The sequence below is a fragment of the Schistocerca piceifrons genome, chromosome 3 (assembly GCF_021461385.2).
Source record: "Schistocerca piceifrons isolate TAMUIC-IGC-003096 chromosome 3, iqSchPice1.1, whole genome shotgun sequence".
Taxonomy (NCBI): Eukaryota; Metazoa; Arthropoda; class Insecta; order Orthoptera; family Acrididae; genus Schistocerca; species Schistocerca piceifrons.
The window spans coordinates 530,368,743-530,388,731 of NC_060140.1; the positions used below are offsets into that span (position 1 = coordinate 530,368,743).

The 19,989-nt window shown below is 42.0% G+C and overlaps 1 protein-coding gene across 1 annotated transcript in view; it reads left to right on the top strand.

Annotated features, from left to right (window-relative positions):
- Positions 1-19,989, top strand: part of LOC124789349 (tripartite motif-containing protein 2-like) — a 423,313-nt gene that overhangs the window by 128,888 nt on the left and 274,436 nt on the right. The window lies entirely within an intron of this gene.

Below are 19,989 nucleotides of genomic sequence, written 5' to 3' on the forward strand. Positions count from 1 at the left end.
TACATCAGGGGAAAGTATACGTTCACGATCACACAGACTGTTCTCCTTTGATTGACAAGTCCTTAAGTTATTGTTCTGCTAAGACGATTAGGACCCCCTGGGGATAATCAGTCCTTTTCATTGACAAGTTTGTAACCTACTGTTCAGTTAAGTGGTTTTCCATGTCATCCCCACCCCTAACCCTCCCCCCTCCACCTCACCCATCCCTGTGGAAACTCCCTTCGCCGATTCAAGCACACTTTTGACACAAATTTGTTTGACTAATTAATGAAATCGATCAATTAATTAACCCCTTCTCTGCTGGGAGACCCCCCACCCCACCTCTCCCCTTCCCTCCCCCACCTGGAAATTGCCTGGAAGAAGACTCAGTTGATTGGCCATTTGGCAGGAAACTGAGTGCTGTGCATGGAATATTGTTTGGACAATTTAGACAATGTGTGGAATGTTGTTTACTTAAACAATTTACAGGATACAAGGCAGAGAGTGGAATATAGTTTACTTATTTATTTATCCAAAGAATTTGGGGGGAAATCGATTGCAGAGTATGGAATATTGTTTAAATAGTTTAGACAATGCGTGGAATATTGTTTACTTAAACAATATACAGGATGCAAGGTGGTGTATGGAATATAGTTTATTTATTTACGTAAAGAAGTTGGCAGGAAATAGATTGCAGTGTATGGAATACCATTTAAGCAGTTAAGGGAATGAATGGGATATTGTTTATTTAAAGAATTTTTGTGATACAAGGCAGTGTTTGGAATATAGTCTATCTATTTATTTAAAAAACTGTCAGGAAATTGACTGCAATGTATGGAATACTGTTTATTTAAACAATTTGTGGGATACAAGGTGGTGTATGGAATATGTTGTTGTTGTTGTTGTTGTTGTGGTCTTCAGTCCTGAGACTGGTTTGATGCAGCTCTCCATGTTACTTTATCCTTTGCAAGCTTCATCATCTCCAAGTACTTACTGCAACCTGCATCCTTCTGAATCTGCTTAGTGTATTCATCTCTTGGTCTCCCTCTACGATTTTTACCCTCCACGCTGCCCTCCAATGCTAAATTTGTGATCCCTTGATGCCTCAGAACATGCCCTACCAACCGGTCCCTTCTTCTTGTCAAGTTGTGCCACAAGCTATTCTTCTCCCCTATTCTATTCAATACCTCCTGATTAGTTACGTGGTCTACCCACCTAATCTTCAGCATTCTTCTGTAGCACCACATTTCGAAAGCTTCTATTCTCTTCTTGTCCAAACTATTTATCGTCCATGTTTCACTTCCATACATGGCTACGCTCCATACAAATACTTTGAGAAACGACTTCCTGACACTTAAATCTATACTCGATGACAATAATTTTTTTTTCTTCAGAAACGCTTTCCTTGCCATTGCCAGTCTACATTTTATATCCTCTCTACTTCGACCATCATCAGTTATTTTGCTCCCCAAATAGCAAAACTCCTTTACTACTTTAAGTGTCTCATTTCCTAATCTAATTCCCTCAGCATCACCCGATTTAATTTGACTACATTCCATAATCCTCGTTTTGCTTTTGTTGATGTTCATCTTATATCCTCCTTTCAAGACACTGTCCATTCCGTTCAACTGCTCTGTCTCTGACAGAATTACAATGTCATCGGCGAACCTCAAAGTTTTTATTTCTTCTCCCTGGATTTTTGTACCTACTCCGAATTTTTCTTTAGTTTCCTTTACTGCTTGCTCAACATAGAGATTGAATAACATTGGGGAGAGGCTAAAACCCTGTCTCACTCCCTTCCCAACCACTGCTTCCCTTTCATGCCCCACGACTCTTATAACTACCATCTGGTTTCTGAACAAATTGAAAATAGCCTTTAGCTCCCTGTATTTTACCCCTGCCACCTTTAGAATTTGAAAGAGAGTATTCCAGTCAACATTGTCAAAAGCTTTCTCTAAGTCTACAAATGATAGAAACGTAGGTTTGCCTTTCCTTAATCTTTCTTGTAATATAAGGCGTAAGGTCAGTATTGCCTCACGTGTTCCAACATTTCTACAGAATCCAAACTGATCTTCCCCGAGGTCGATTTCTATCAGTTTTTCCATTCGTCTGTAAAGAACTCGCGTTAGTATTTTGCAGCTGTGACTTATTAAACTGATAGTTCGGTAATTTTCACATCTGTCAACACCTGCTTTCTTTGGGATTGGAATTATTATATTCTTCTTGAAGTCTGAGGGTATCTCGCCTGTCTCATACATCTTGTTCACCAGATGGTAGAGTTTTGTCATGACTGGTTCTCCCAAGGCCGTCAGTAGTTCTAATAGAATGTTGTCTATTCCCGGGGCCTTGTTTCGACTCAGGTCTTTCAGTGCTCTGTCAGACTCTTCACGCAGTATCGTATCTCCCATTTCATCTTCATCTACATCCTCTTCCATTTCCATAATATTGTCCCCAGGTACATCGCCCTTGTATAGACCCTCTATATACTCCTTCCACCTTTCTGATTTCCCTTCTTTACTTAGAACTGGGTTTCCATCTGAGCTCTTGATATTCATACAAGTGGTTCTCTTTTCTCAAAAGATCTCTTTAATTTTCCTGTAGGCTGTATCTATCTTACCCCTAGTGAGATAGGCCTCTACATCCTTACATTTGTCCTCTAGCCATCCCTGCTTAGCCATTTTGCACTTCCTGTCGATCTCATTTTTGAGACGTTTGTATTCCTTTTTGCCTGCTTCATTTACTGCATTTTTATATTTTCTCCTTTCATCAGATAAATTCAATGTTTCTTCTGTTACCCAAGGATCTCTACCAGCCCTCGTCTTTTTACCTACTTGATCCTCTACTGCCATCACTACTTCATCCCTCAGAGCTACAAATTCTTCTTCTACTGTATGTCTTTCTCCCATTCCTGTCAATTGTTCCCTTATGCTCTTCTTGAAACTCTTTACAACCTCTGGTTTAGTGAGTTTATCAAGGTCCCATCTCCTTAAATTCCCACCTTTTTGTAGTTTCTTCAGTTTTAGTCTACAGTTCATAACCAATAGATTGTGGTCAGAGTCCACATCTCCCTCTGGAAATGTCTTACAATTTAAAATCTGGTTCCTAAATCTCTGTCTTACCATTATATAATGTATCTGATACCTTTTAGTATCTCCTGGGTTCTTCCATGTATACAACCTTCTTTCATGATTGTTGAACCAAGTATTAAATATGATGAATTTATACTCTGTGCAAAATACTACCAGACGGCTTACCCCCAATCCATATTCACCTACTATGTTTCCTTCTCTCCCTTTTCCTACTCTCGAATTCCAGTCACCCATGACTATTAAATTTTCGTCTCCCTTCACTACTTGAATAATTTCTTTTATCACATCATACATTTCATCAATTTCTTCATCATCTGCAGAGCTAGTTGGCATATAAACTTGTGCTACTGTAGTAGGCGCGGGCTTCGTGTCTATCTTGGCTACAATAATGCGTTCACTATGCTGTTTGTAGTAGCTTACCCGCACTAGTTTATTTAAAGAATTTGTAAGGAAATCGATTGTAGTGTGTGGAATATTTAAACAACTATGGCGCTCTTTCATTTCGATTGCGTAAGGAAACACGTAGCTACACTGTAACAGACCGCTTAAACATGTCTGAAAAACTCTCTCACGGCTCACCAGCCACGCAGGCTGCCAGGAGTTGGGGCGCGCTGGAGGGACTTAGAAACGCCAGGGGGCTCGCCGCAACACTGTCGAATGTTGGCGGCTCTGCAGACACATGAAGTACTGCGCTAATACCTGATCAAAAGTGTCAGGTGGCGACAACCGTTTGATACTGATGCCTGAGAAATTCCTGACGAAACAATGCCAGGCCCGCACACGCCGTCGGTTGTTTCGGACCGAACCGTAAACAAAGCAGTGTTTAAATGAAACAACAAGTCTAGTGTTACCAGTCATCGTTTATTTATCTCTAAGACGCGTTTCAAAGGTTTAAACCTCCATCATCCGGTGGATTTACATTTGTCAATATGACATTTGTGTGTGTGTTGTGTTACGATTTTTTGGAGGAACTTGGGGCACTGTCTAGTGGAGAAACAAAACACTATTTCAGAACATGGTTTTGGGTTTCTTTTGAAAAAAATTAAACGTGTATCTAACGGTAAACATAAAAATATGTAAAATAAAGTACCTCCAGTGGTCACAGGTTCCTTTCACTGTCGTAACACATCACATGTATACTGTCATATTTGGTGTCGGAAACTATTGGGTGCATGGATCGTATAGCAGGAGAGAAAACATTATCACAAAGTACAAAGAATATACGTCCTAACAACATTATTACACCATAAATTTTTTAAGGGATTTGGAGGTGTTGTTTGAGGTGTTGAATACATTCGTTGGAATAAATACTTCAGGTGCCACAAGTTCCTCCAAAATATCGTAGCACAAGAAACACACAAATGTCATATTGACAAATGTAAGTCCACCTGATGATGGAGGTTGAAACCTTTGAAACGCGTCGTGGAGATAAATAAACAGTGACTGGTAACAGTAACCTTATTGTTTCATTTACTGTCAATAACAGTCATGGTAAAGCCTAACCTAAAATGTTCGCATTTAAAGCAGTGTTTACCTAATAAACCCCCAGTTGTGGATGTCTTGGAAATATTCCCTCATTCTATCAGATTGATTGACTAATTAATTAAATCAGTACCCTTTATGTGGAACAGTTTTCCTTACCTCCTATTGATAGATACTAGGACTAGAATATTTGGTGGGATTCGATCCTGCAACCACTCAGTTTCCAAATACTACTGTTTTGTTTTCCCTTGTCCTCTTTCGGTGGGTACTGACACAGTTAGGTCATTTGGTAGGGAGCCAGTTACGTTGGAGGCGGCTGAAAATTTCAAATTTTAGCTCAGTTGCATGCCATGTCCTTAAAAAATTTGCGGACGGTGTTGGACAGATGCATGCTCGCAATATCACTGTCGGAAACAAAACACTGATCAATCGGGAATCTGATGTTGTGATTGGGTATTTAAAGCCTAGAACAGTATATGGAAGCATGTGTAACAGAAGTAGAATTTCACAAAAAATCCTTCATAATCTTAAGTGTATATCGAGCACCTGCAGGTAACTTTAATTTGTTCGTAAACCACCTGGAAGCTGTACTGCCCCATTTAACAACCAAAAACAAAGAAATAGTGGTTGCTGGTGATTTCAATGTAGATTTCCTTAAAGACTCTCCCAATAAGAACTTATCTGAGTTAAAAAAAAAAAAAAAAAGCGCTGCATAACCCCTGAGTTGTTCTCTCCACTATATACTCGGAAGAAGGCACTTGATGGAATAGTAACAACAGCAACAAATACCTCTGCGATGTATTGAGAAGCACTAAACATGACACACTTAAACTAAGATACAGTCTGTGGCAGTAGCTGTCATGGTTAGCTGTCTGAGATCACTGAAACACTCACACATCACGCGCGCTGATGTCCTGAGGTCCACACGCAGCGCGCCAATTCCCTCCTACACAGCTGGCGCCAATGCTGAGAGGACAGTGAAAACTACCATCGCAGCCACAGCTGCAGTTGCGGGTGCGCGTGTGTGCCAGAGTGCGCAGCCCTCGCCCATGGAGGGCATCAGGTATGAGTGGAGTGCTAGGAATTTGGATGTTTATATCGAGCGCAAACACCCATCATTTGGAATCTCCTCTCACGCAACACACATGTCCACTTCTATCCCCACTCACCCAGCACACTGGTCATTTCACTAGCCCCCGCTATCACAGAGAAGAGCAGACAGGCCGGCGCATTCTTTGTGTCTAACCACACGTCATAGGCTGAGCTAATCTGTTACTTCCAGTTGCCAACTCCCCGTAACCACCCTTGTAGCTAGCTAGCCATGGTGCACAGCAAAACGAGCATCTGCGGCTTGGATATATACTGTAATTCTAACAAATTCCACCCCGACATTAACCCCCAGTTTTTTTTTAACAAACACTATCCAATCCGAGACAGCGAAGTTGTTGGCCATACAACTCGAATTTATCTCGCAAAATATAGATTTCCACTCTTTTATACAAGTTATTTTCAAAGACAGATGGCATACACGTTCTTTTCACATCGCTAAAGTATCTTTACTTGTTGTGAAAGTCCTGTAACAGTATGACATAGGCTACATTTCCTCTAAATATTTACTCATCAGCTAGAAAAAAAATCTGTTCTAATTTGTTACATCAGGCATCACAGGACTAGAATGTTAAACTTACTTTTGGCTCATGATGGAATGCTAAGATCTAGTTCTATCACAGGATGCCTCCTCATTTTCGAACTCCAGCAAAGTACCCAAATGCCTAGCAACATATCAAGGTAATAGCACAGAGAAGTTGTAAATATCAGGTTTAAACTACATATCACTTTATAAATTCGGTAATACAACTGATTTTATTATGATGGTTGTCTCTCTCTATATAGTTGGGAGATTGGAATTCCGTTAAAACATATCCTCGCAACGAAAAAAGACGCCTGATTACTGATCCGAGTCAAGAATCACATCCGTGCTACCTACACATCGCTTCCACTGATCAGGTGGCGCTTCTTTGATATCAAACTGATAGCCTAATTAATTAAATTGATCATGAGAGTCACTTTGCACAGTAAGTGACTTTTTTTCCAGCTGTCGGATTACACTCACCAAGTAACTGAAATGGAAATCCCTGGAGATAATACTATGTTCTTTTCCGCGAACACTATCAAGAACAGACATTTAAAGCTGAATTCTACTGCCGGCAACATACATTTTGCATAAGGACCGCACTCTTAAAAACACGTTCACAAATATTACTGTCATCCTGCATAAAATGCGGTCTTGGTTCTACAGGCACACACACATAAGAGTCGCAAAAAGTTTATGCTTTCTGGTAGAAATGCTGTCTGCGATTTGGAATCAGGTCTATCCATTCAACCCCATACTTGCACAGGGTCGTACGGAGATATCTTTTAAAGATTACAGCCACTGGTGAATCATATTTGTGCCACTATCATAACTCAAAACGGGTCGCCTTTTCTGAACCTATGTGCTAAGGATCCCACACAGCAAAAAATCCAGCATGCTTTTTTAGACAGCCCCTCTGCATCTTGTAACTGCTCCTCAGTCTCTGCCCCACCCTCCTTGTAGCTTTCTCCATGTGATCGTTCCAATTTAAATCAGAACTAAACGGAAGTTGGAGAGCGCTATATCTAAGACATTCTGCATCCCATGGAGAAACAGGACGAGCTGAGTTAATGCGACAGGACCACGTTTTGACCACTCGGTGGAAGTGGGAGCACGTTGTCGTACGTCCGCCAACTGTACACAATGTGTAAGGCCAGCACCAAGTGAAGCTTTTTCCACCAACACGAGGTAGTAAAAAAATACACTACAAGCAGTTATGGCGGTGAAAATGAGCAAGACTCCACATCATACAGGAACTGGAAGAAGGATGAGGATCTTGCTACTGCATTGCGGTGTGTCTCCAAATGACATACAGGTACCGCAGTCCTAAGGTGATACATTCATGTCTGTCACCCAAACATTCTCTCCTTCCTCGTTTCTTTTATACCATCCAACAGAGAAAAACTTTGACCTATAAAAACTTCACTAACATCACCCGGTAGAAAACTTGATATTACCGCATCTCTGTCTTCTGATATACCGAAAACAAATAGCACCTGCATGCTAGAATCGAGCATATGTAGCGATCCTATTAAACATATAGGCATTGGTTCAGTGGAGCAGATGGCTCATGATCGAAGTCGCTTCCATAGACCAGCGTAAAGTTTTGTCACCTGTACTGTAGGACGACCATATCCTACAAACTATTAATTGCAAGTGAGGATCCCTGCATCGTTGTTTGATACATTGTTTTTTTCTGCTGTGACACATCCAAGCTGTGTATGACTACAGCTAAATACACCACCATCGTTTTGTTTTTCCCATCATGACTTCGAGGGCTGTCTCAGGTACTAAACCAACATTAATATGTCTCGATCCATTCTCTCTCACAGAAAACTGGACATCACATGGTCTAAATTATGCTGCTGCTGCTTCCAGAACACACAAAGTATGATTGAAATGTAAGACAGAGGCGGTGTTTCTTATTGACAAAAAAATGCAGATGACATCACATTATATGGGAACTGGAAGAGTTTTGCACCATTGGGGAACGTTTCAAAACAGCTGTCCGACCTCTACATACAAAGTCATCTTTTGCAGTGAGGTGGTAGCAGACATCTAGGTGTTCCATTTCTATTGATACCTCATATTGCAGTCATGTACGTGATCACTGTTTTGGTGCAGGCCCTCCCAAGAGGGCGTTGCCCCGCACCAGGACTCTCTATTCATCTCAAACAAGCAATGTCAGTCAGTCAACATGTGGCAATCAACAGTGTACTATTGTATGGATGGCATGCAAAAGACACCGCCGATGTACTGTAATAAGCACCATAGTTGATAGTGTGATCAATTTTAGCAATTTTACACGTTTTTTCCATAATTTGAACGCCACCAGCGCTCTTCCCAGTTACTGTATCATTGCTAAACCTTCCTTCCACTGCTTTGCGATTACCACGTACAAGATTTCGAATGTAGATAGATGACTGTGTAGTACACCCATTCATTGTTAATTCTCGAACATACATATATATACAGGGTGTTACAAAAAGGTACGGCCAAACTTTCAGGAAACATTCCTCACACACAAAGAAAGAAAATATGTTATGTGGACATGTGTCCGGAAACGCTTACTTTCCATGTTAGAGCTCATTTTATTACTTCTCTTCAAATCACATTAATCATGGAATGGAAACACACAGCAACAGAACGCACCAGCGTGACTTCAAACACTTTGTTACAGGAAGTGTTCAAAATGTCCTCCCTTAGCGAGGATACATGCATCCACCTTCCGTCGCATGGAATCTCTACCAATCCATCGGTCACCGAATCTGTTGTTGAGAAGCGTACGAACACTTCGACTGACATGTGCAGGAGCTCCATCGTGCATGAACCACATGTTGTGTCGTACTTGTAAAGGCACATGTTCTAGCAGCACAGGTAGAGTATCCCATATGAAATCATGATAACGTGCTCCATTGAGCGTAGGTGGAAGAACGTGGGACCCAATCAAGACATCACCAACAATGCCTGCCCAAACGTTCACAGAAAATCTGTGTTGATGACGTGATTACACAATTGCGTGCGTATTCTCGTCAGCCCACACATGTTGATCGTGAAAATTTACAATTTGATCACGATGGAATGAAGCCTCATCCGTAAAGAGAACATTTGCACTGAAACGAGGATTGACACATTGTTGGATGAACCATTCGCAGAAGTGTACCCGTGGAGGCCAATCAGCTGCTGATAGTGCCTGCACACGCTGTGCATGGTACGGAAACAACTGGTTCTCCCGTAGCACTCTCCATACAGTGACGTGGTCAACGTTACCTTGTACAGCAGCAACTTCTCTGACGCTGACATTAGGGCTATCGTCAACTGCATGAAGAATTGCCTCGTCCGTTGCAGACGTCCTCTTCGTTCTAGGTCTTCCCCAGTCGCCAGTCATAGGCTGGAATGTTCCGTGCTCCCTAAGACGCCGATCAATTGCTTCGAACGTCTTCCTGTCGGGACACCTTCGTTCTGGAAATCTGTCTCGATACAAACGTCCCGCGCCACTGCTATTGCCCCGTGCTGATCCATACATCAAATGGGCATCTGCCAACTCCGCATTTGTAAACATTGCACTGACTGCAAAACCACGTTCGTGATGATTACTAACCGGTTGATGCTACGTACTGATGTGCTTGATGCTAGTACTGTAGAGCAATGAGTCGCATGTCAACACAAGCACCGAAGTCAACATTACCTTCCTTCAATTGGGCCAACTGGCGGTGAATCGAGGAAGTACAGTACATACTAACGAAACTAAAATGAGCTCTAACACGGAAATTAAGCGTCCCGGACACAGGTCCACATAACATCTTTTCTTTATTTGTGTGTGAGGAATGTTTCCTTAAAGTTTGGCCGTACCTTTTTGTAACACCCTGTATATACCAAAGGAAACCAGACAGAATGCTATACCGATCTACATATTTCTAGCACTTCGATCACAGTGCTTAATTTACGATTACGATTGCCCTTCTTTCCCTATATGGATGGGAGTCACAGAGCATTCTCGCATTCCTGAGATAAAGTTGGAGATTGAAAGAGCTCCCTGTATTGCCTTTGACCAACTTCCCACCCCTTGCACCACTGTCATCGATTTAATTTGCAGTTCACTAGAAGTATAAGGCTACTATATGCGCTAAATCCACATCTCATGAAGGAACAGGGCAAGCCGAGCCCGTAACTGCTGTTCAGAGAAGACTGTTCCACACCAGTCTTAATCACGGCGCCCATCCAAGTGCACATGGTCTTCCCAGATGGAGCTCTATGACAGACGTAGTTTGAAACATTTTACGTAAATCAACTGCGCCATCAGTTCAGGAGTATTGTTCTAGTGTCTGTGGTCTGTACTAAGAAGGTATTGATAAGAGAGAAATGATCGTGGAACATAAACACATGCGTTCCTAAGGCTACGTGGTTCTGCACTTAAAACACGCTATAATGCTAGATCAGTGCGGTTTTCGACCTATTAGTCGCATGGAATGCAGTGCTGTTAATATTCCAAAATAAGAAATATATTTCCAGTGCATGACATACATTCTCCCTTAAAGTTTCTCTACGATAAACTATGGTGACAAACTGTAAATTTATAAAATTACTGCCTTGCGCAACAAACAAAACATCGATTCTTTGCAACACAAACACTACATAGGTTTCCAGAGACGTATGACTCCTGCTGTTTACGACGTTCAAGCACGATTACAGTACGGAAATTATTATACGTTCACGACAGCCCTATAAAACTATCAATGACAGCCTAAAATGCATACGACCAAACAGTGACAACTTACAAGGAAATAAACACCAAGATCAGTAGCCAGAGGGGATGTAACAATCTTACCGCAGTTTATCACCGCCCCTGGTAACCTTCATCTTGCACACTGAAGTAATGGTCCCCGATGTTAGGCTGTGCTCCTCATGATCAGAATAATATTGCCGTTTCGTCTTGACGCCACGTCTCTAGAGTGCCTTCTCTCTCCACTGCTAAGGTGTATATATGTAGCATCGGTCGACTTTCCTCCTCCAGAAGACGCAATTTTATTGATTTTACTCAGTACTCATTTCATGGCATTTGTCTCTAATTTTATGTGTTCTCAGTCAATTTTCGTAATTTTACTAGTTTTTTGCAATTTTGCATATTTCATGGTACTTCCCACAATTTTTACGTATCTCACTTCAATTTTTAGTATCTATACTAGGATTTCCACGAATTTTACCGATTTTATTTCATTTTCCATATTTTTCCACAGTTTTCCATATGTATATATTCATATTGCTGACATACCTACTTCCTACGAGAATATTTGCGCACCTTATAAACCATCCTTCTAAAAATCCTAAGACTTGCCCTCTCCCCGATCATCCACTTGTATGCATTCAGGATAGCACGAGCATGGGAAGTACAGTAACAGTCGGTTAGTACCTATATCAAACTGACGACACGATTTACGTCCAAGATGTGCAGAAGAGAAATGTACTACTTGGTTACATCTCCGTTCTTCTTGAAGAGCGTACCGAAACAAGTTTTCGATCGATGGACATTTTTCATCACAAATGAGTTGGAAGTCCTCTAATGACTGTGGTATGACGAGGTTTGCTGCTGATGATCGCAGGTAGATAATGCTCTACGTCACACACAGAACACGCAGTTGTATACGAGTAGATAGCAGGTTATACCACACAACTGATACGCTTCGAGAGAAGAACGAAAAAAACAACTGCTTGTGAGGTATTTGTTAGCTGACTGCATGATTGTGATTGGTCAAGAGAATAAGGAGCTCATTGTAAATACCGATTGTTAGGGTTCGAAGTATCTAAGCAGTCCTGCACAGGGTCAAACACGCGATCCATTTTGTAATTGTATATTGCAGTCATTCCAGCTGTTAACACAACGCTCTTTAGCTGTCGATAACTTTGGGGTGACACCTGGACTTGTGACATTTGGTGGTCATCTATATTCAAAATTCTATTCCAACCGTCTTATCGCGTTCCACGAAAAATGACTGTTCCCGGTAGTTTCATGTCAACTTTTTTCTCGTAGTCCTCTTGCTATACCATACTCGTTCCCATGTATAAGAACTTTCGTGCACCAAGCAGAAGACATGCAAGTACTTCCTCATTCCTCCACATTTTCCCTAAATCTATACGTATTTTCCGTCAATTATCGCAACTTTATCGATTTTATGTCACGACAGAACTTAACTTCGGTGATCCGACAGGAACCGATGTTAACACTATGGTAAAGCCGTTGACTTTTAATAGGAAATCGGAGGTTAATTTATGAATAGCCCTCATACCTACAGTTTATTCCATTCCGTGTGACAAAGATGAGCTGCATGCCATAAAAATCTACTCTCAAAACTTTCCTAAATTTTTATAGGACGGAAAAAGTAGGATAGTTTTATTGCTTGAGCAATTCGATGACTTTTAGAAAAAGATTGGTCGACGGAGAGAACAATCCCTTCAGCAGTCGTCGCATGCCCTTTATTTTTGATTGATCTTCGGAGTTTCGTAACTGTCCTAGTATAAACCTGTGACATTACAGTACTCTCACGAGTTACTCTCATGAAATCTGTTATCGTAATTTCTTTGTTTACAGCAAAAACCTGCAACCATCATTTTGAGGTTTGACAGCGTCTGCTTGAATTTTTTGGGCTTAGTGTCAGAATGAGTTCGCAGTCACTGTCTAGACTGTTCCTAACTATTAGAGTCCACGCACGGGACGCATGTCTCGTCCCCAGTCACCAATATTTTCAGAAGTTCCTCCTCTTTTTCGCGGTTACAATGATAGAGTGTCAAGACCGGACCACCTTTCAGCTTTCTGAGCATCAGTGATACACTTTTATATGCACTATGCATTAAAATTATTATAACCTAACCTACATGGAACAGTGTTAAAGAGGATTATGCTTGAAATCTGAGGCACATCGTCCGAAACTCTGTAAACTGCGAACCGACGTCTCGCACGCAGTTTCATCAAGATGTTGCACAAGTTGATCCTCACATCTGAATGTCTTTCTCGGCCACTTTCATCATGCACATTTATGAGACCAGCCATGACTTTTCTGCACCACCCCGTCGCAGCATTATCACTCATTACCGCATCCCTATATGCTGTTGTTGTTGTTGTTGTGGTCTTCAGTCCAGAGACTGGTTTGCCGCAGCTCTCCATACTACCCTATCCTGTGCAAGCTTCTTCATCTCCGAGTACCTACTGCAACCTACATCCTTCTGAATCAGCTTACTGTATTCATTAGACGCCACAGTCTCTACTGAATCTCGGTAGCAGTGACTCGTTCTGCTGACAGGAAGCCAATAATAGAATGTACCTCACTGATGGCGGGAGGAGCGATAACGCTATCTATTTCAGTCGCACACACCGACGAAAGAAACGGAGAGCAAACTGACGCTACGTGATTTTCAGTCTCTTGTTCCAACAACTCAAGAGTCATGAAACTACAAGCATCTGTTTATTTTTAGTAGCCAGTCGGAGATTAACTTATGAATAGTCCTCGTATTTCTGCGGGTAACAGGTTAGTTCGACGCACGCTGTGGTGGTTATAGGAGTTAATTAAGTAACGAACTCGTGGTCCAGGCCGTGAAGGCCCAAGGGTGTCAACCAACCCTGCGTCGTTATATAGACGAGATATGGACAGGCATGTGGTAAGCACGCAGCATCTCCCGCCATTTTCCAGACATTTCAGACAGTGCGGCCGCTACTTTTAATTCGTAGCCCCTCAATTGGCATCATGAACTGAGTACAGTCCGTAGCAGTCTTCCCACCAAGGAAAAATCCTTAGTAGTACCGGGAGTGGAACCAGGATCCCCCGCACGGTAGCCATCTACGCTGACCAATCATCCACAGAGGCGGACATATAAGCTCACTAGCTAACCCTAATAGGTTGACGTATAGGTTTCTGCGAATTGCAGTCTGCATGTGTTCAAAATAAACGTGACGTTAGTTGTGTTAACACATTTGACTGTGCTCAGTTGCTCCTTGACTATGATTAGCTGTATTTATGACGTAACTGTAACTTCCTAAAATGAACTACATTTCGCGTAAATCGATCGGACTTCCATTCGGCGGGTCGCATGATAGTGAGACCAGCTCTTGTACAGTGTACTAAAGTAGTGGTCGTTTTGAGCTTGAGCTGTTGCGTATGGGTATGGGAGAAAGGATGGAACCCGATGCTGGAACAGACCCTGCTCAAAGTTCATCAACGAACTTAACTTTACCAAACAACACATAGATTACAGCATCTTACGCCCTCATTACATCACACACTCTGGAGGGCTTAGGTGCTAATCGCTGTGATGAGCAAGAGTAGACAGCGACTTCAAATCTCCTCGTTGGCCAAATTCTGGCTGCCTTCAGGCTGAACTTGACTAAATTGGTGCTCATTAGTAATAACAAAAAGCTAAATCTGAGGAAATGTGAGAGAATTTTGCAACTAACAGGAAAGCACACAGCATCACAAGTCTTCTGCTGTAAACCGTCCGTCAAGTTCCAAGACTGATTGCATTCCTGTCGTACAAGCGACGCCAGAGCAGTAACGACGGTGACAGTTGTGCTATCAACTGTAAATAACAAATGTGCAGTTGACAGGTCATTTGTGAGCAGGCAGCGTTAAGTAGTGGACGTGTGACCATAGGGTGTCAACGTTGCTCGTCTCGCAAACTGCACTGTGGCAACGGGCTATATCTCTAATTACGTTCTGAAGAAAAGAAAAGCGTGAGCAAACTTTGTCCCGCACAACTTAATTCTCGCACTAAAACAACGACGCCTGCAACGACTTGACTGAAATGCAAAACGCGGAATAAATCACCATGGGTGGCGAGACTTGGTGTTACCAGTATGAAGCTACCACAAAACGAGAGAGTACAGTTGAGTCTCTGATGGCTCGCCAAGACCGAAGAAGATGCACATGTGCAAGTTGAACAACGTCCCAAAGAAGGACTTTTCTGACGGTTTCACATGCTTGTATGAAAGCTCTGTGCGTTGTAATCAAGTTGGGGGAGACTATGTGGAACACTTGAAGCATTAAACCACCATCTCATCTTTCCTATATTTTTTATTCAGTCTCGCGTCTGTTCGGACTGATTGGAATTTCTAAAATAAATATAGGAGAAAGAAAACAAAGACTCTCACGTGCTTATACTAAATTAAATATTTATAGCACGAATGAAAGTCTTCCACATTTTTGATTGCATATCTGTTGTGCAGAATGTGGTGAGAATGTCCAGAATACTTTCCAGATGTTTTGAGTTCAGTCAGCACTTTCTTTTCATTACGTATCTGTACGAATACTGTTTTATGCCAGTAGTTCCGTAGTGAGTTAGTTCTGTAGTGTGGTGTTGCTCCATGCGATCGGGAAGACTGAAGACTATATTTACTAAAGTATGTAGTCCTATAGCAGTAATAGCAACAACTATAACATATTCATTGTTTAATGCCATGAAGTGTGGGTCCAGTCCGAAGTTTGGTTTCATGTGGCTCTCTACGCTAGTCTATTCTGTGCCAACCTTTTTGTTTCTGCATAACTACTGCGACCTCCGTTTATTTGAACCTGCCTACTGTAATCACCTATTGGACTCTCTCTGCAATTTTTAGTTCCCCTCCCCCCTCCCACCCGCCCCCCCCCCCCCCCCCACACACACACACACTTTCCTTCAGTACCAAATTAGCGGTACCTTGATGCCTCAGGATGTGCCCTATCGAGCAATCCCTTATTTTTCTCAAGTTCTCCCATAAATTCCCTTGCTTCCCAGTTTGATTAAGTAACTGCAAAAAATGGTTCAATTGGCTCTGAGGTCATCATTCCCCTAGAAAGAACCACTTAAACCTAACTAACCTAAGGACTTCACACACATCCATGACCGAGGCAGGATTCGAAACTGCGACCGTAGCAGTCGAGCGGTTCCGGACTGAAGGGCCTAGAACCGCTCGGCCACCGCGGCCGGCTCAGTGACTGCAACTCGAGTAATTAAAAGTGGTATGATTTCAAAAAGATAATAAAACTATGCTGACTCCCAATTTTGGCTTTCCAGCCGACACTGCGTGTGAGTTACATTAATTGAATACTCGAGTGGATGGTTGTTATTCCTTTAACGCCGGAATTATCTGCACGGTGTGGCATCACATGGTATGGAATCGCCCGAGCGAACGAGTTCCGCTGTGCACGGAAATAATGTGTCAGCAAGCGGATGCAACACGGAAGTATAGCTGAGTCGGACTAAGTTTATTCCTGTCAACTGCAGTGACCTGGGCACAGCAGTTTCGCGGGCCTGCTTGAAACAGTAACTTAGCGCGATTTTGTAAACGTCTCCATGGCAATGTCTCAGTGTTGTCACAGCTCTGTAGACGATTACTGTTTTCGACAGCCGTTGAAAGCTGGCAATAGCGCTGTGAGCTGTCATGGATTTTCTAAGCCGTCTCGAGTATAGACGAGACGAAATAATGTACATAATTCTCATCCCGCATTTGGATCCGAGTTTTGAACCGGCACTGGTGAAGTTATTAATGCATATTTCTTTCGATTATTTTTGTTTAACTTATAAATTACTACATATTATTACTTCTTACATGTAACATAGAATTAATTTTACTTAACAAAATCGAGAACTTGTTGTTTTATTACATCTCAGTTTTGAAAAGGAACTTTGAGCTATGCTAATAAAAAAAAAAGAAAGTCCATGTTATGTGGTGGGTCATGGAATAACTATTTTTCCTGCGGGGAATATTTATTTTTCCAAATTTTTTTATTTATAAACGATCTGCTCTAGTTATAGTTCCATTATTTCGTTCGATTACCAGTAGACGGTCTAGAAATAGAAGCAAATAAAATGAATTATAACTGAAATTGATTTCGACAAAGATGTGTCACCCACAACAGGAGTGAAAGATGGAATGAATTGAAGTTTTGATTGGCTGTGTCCAGTTTTGGAACTATGTTCATCTGCCCTCTTGTTGTGATTTGTATATCTTAGGTTCATTGAGTTTACGTTCTACAGAATCCCGCGTGGTTTTACAGAGAAACAAAAACGGGGTTTGCCTCGGCTGTTTTGGAAGAACAAGGCCACAAAAAAATTAAAAAACGTAAGAAAAAACGAGAGAAAACCGTGTGCAAAGAAATGGCTAAGCCGCGCGGGATTAGCCGAGCGGTCTCAGGCGCTGCAATCACGGACTGTGCGGCTAGTCCGCGCGGAGGTTCGAGTCCTCCCTCGGGCGTGGGTGTGTGTGTTTGTCCTTAGGATACTTTAGGTTAAGTAGTGTCTAAGCTTAGGGACTGATGACCTTAGCAGTGAAGTCCCATAGGATTTCACACACATTTGAACATTTGAGAAGTGGCTAATACAAGAAAAGAAATCACCTACGTTTCCTCACTTAACCAGCTAGGAGCCGTTGATTTCCGCAGTTATCTAAGAATGGATGTATCATACGTTTGGAAACTGCTGAACATCATCAAACGGTTCTTAACGAAAAAGTATACAGTCATGAGAGTCTAACCTGCGAGGAGAGGCTGTTAGTCACAATATGGTTTCTAGCCACTCGCAGGAAGTGCAGTCGTATCCTCTCAATTATTAACTAAAATGATTCTTGAATCGTACAACGAGATTCATAGCTGATTGAGGAAATACATCAAACTAAAGCAAAATAAATAAAACAAAAGACGTTCATGTAAACGTTATTAATTTATGTATGTATGTAGCATAAAAGATGACCTGTAAGTTTAAGAAACTCATTTCAGATTCGAAGAAGAAAGAACACACATGGCGATGGCGCACATAACTCAATAAAAACAACGTCAAACACATAACAAATGAAGCATTTAGCAGCGGTCATAAAATTACTTTGCTCTCAATAGCAGAGGGCTTAGATATAGGCTGGACTTTTTTAACACTTATAAAAATGAAGCAAGTATATTTTATGAATTAATCTCCATTAAATGTCAATATTTAGATCTTCAGATTTCATTTCTGATATGTATCAGAAATATAACCTAAAAACAGGAATACGGAAGATCGACGGACTTTTATTCTATGCTCCACATGAAACCACTATGGAGTCGTTAAAAAATTTAAAAATGCTTCATTTCTTGCATGTGTATTGCTATACTCCTCGTACGACGTGTCCCACAAACATCTGCAGTCTTAAAATTTCTCCAGAAACCCTGTCCATAAGGTTTTGTTCGCCTGGCACCCTGTCATGTATATCAGAACAACATTTAATCCCGTGCACATTGAGAAAAGACGAACATCTGTAGGGCAGTGCAACACCAGTTTGTAGGGTGGAGTGCTGACGGCGGTCAGCTGTCGGGTGGACCTACCCGGCCGACATCTCGACAAGGAAAGTTCGTCGGTCGGCCAGTCAAAACGTCTAGCATTTAATCCCGTGCACATTGAGAAAAGACGAACATCTGTAGGGCAGTGCAACACCAGTTTGTAGGGTGGAGTGCTGACAGCGGTCAGCTGTCGGGTGGACCTACCCGGCCGACATCTCGACAAGGAAAGTTCGTCGGTCGGCCAGTCAAAACGTCTACATACGTCCAATTTGTCGGTCGGTCGATTGGTGCGCGTGCAGTCCCTTTAGGAACAATTGTTATCGGTGACCATCGTGTAACGGTCCGAAATTAAGGCACGCTTTCATTGGTCTCTCTTATGAACGCCTTATAGCGAAAGAGAGCTATCATTGATTCACCACGTGACGGGTTGCATGGTTAAAGGGTAGAAGGAGAACGATTAACCTCAAATTCTGTCGACGGAGAGAGACGGAGAACATCTTGGATTAGGGGAGGACAGACAAAGAAATCGCCGGGTCCATAGCAAATGATCTTCTTGGCATTTCCTGAGGTGATTTAGGGAAACTGGAAAACATAAATCTGGATGGCCCGAAGGAGACTTAAACCGCTGTCCTCTTTAATGGAAGTTCACACTGTCGAACGGCGCATAATGAAAAGATCAGCTTCTAATACGTTCATACGTGACGCTTCGTGCCCCTCAACGGCTGAATATACAGGGTGATCAAAAAGTCAGTATAAATTTGAAAACCTAATAAACCGCGGAATCATGTAGATAGAGAGGTAAAAATTGACACATATGCTTGGAATGACATGGGATTTTATTAGAAAAAAAAAAAAAAAAAAAAAAAAAAACAGAGTTCACAAACTGTCCGACAGATGGCGCTGGACAGCAAAACGTCAGTAACTGCTATCGTAACGGGTGAGAGGTACGCCGATATGTTACAGAATCGCATCATCCCCAGCCTGGCTGATAAACACCTGCTGGAACGTACGATTTTTCTGCAGGATGGCGCTCCACCCCATATTGCTAGACGCGTGAAAGATCTCTTGCGCCCGTCGTTTGGTGATGATCGTGTGCTCAGCCGCCACTTTCGACATGCTTGGCCTCCCAGGTCCCCAGACCTCAATCCGTGCGATTATTGGCTTTGGGGTTACCTGAAGTCGCAAGTGTATCGTGATCGACCGACATCTCTAGGGATGCTGAAAGACAACATCCGACGCCATTGCCTCACCATAACTCCGGACATGCTTTACAGTGTTGTTCACAACATTATTCCTCGACTACAGCTATTGTAGAGGAATGATGGTGGACATATTGAGCACTTTTTGTAAAGAACATCATCTTTGCTTTGTCTTACTTTGTTATGCTAATTATTGCTATTCTGATCAGATGAACCGACATCTGTCGGACATTTTTGAACTTTTGTATTTTTTTGTTTTTTTTTGTTTTAATAAAACCCCATGTCATTCCAAGCATGTGCGTCAATTTGTACCTCTCTATTTACATTTGATTTATTCA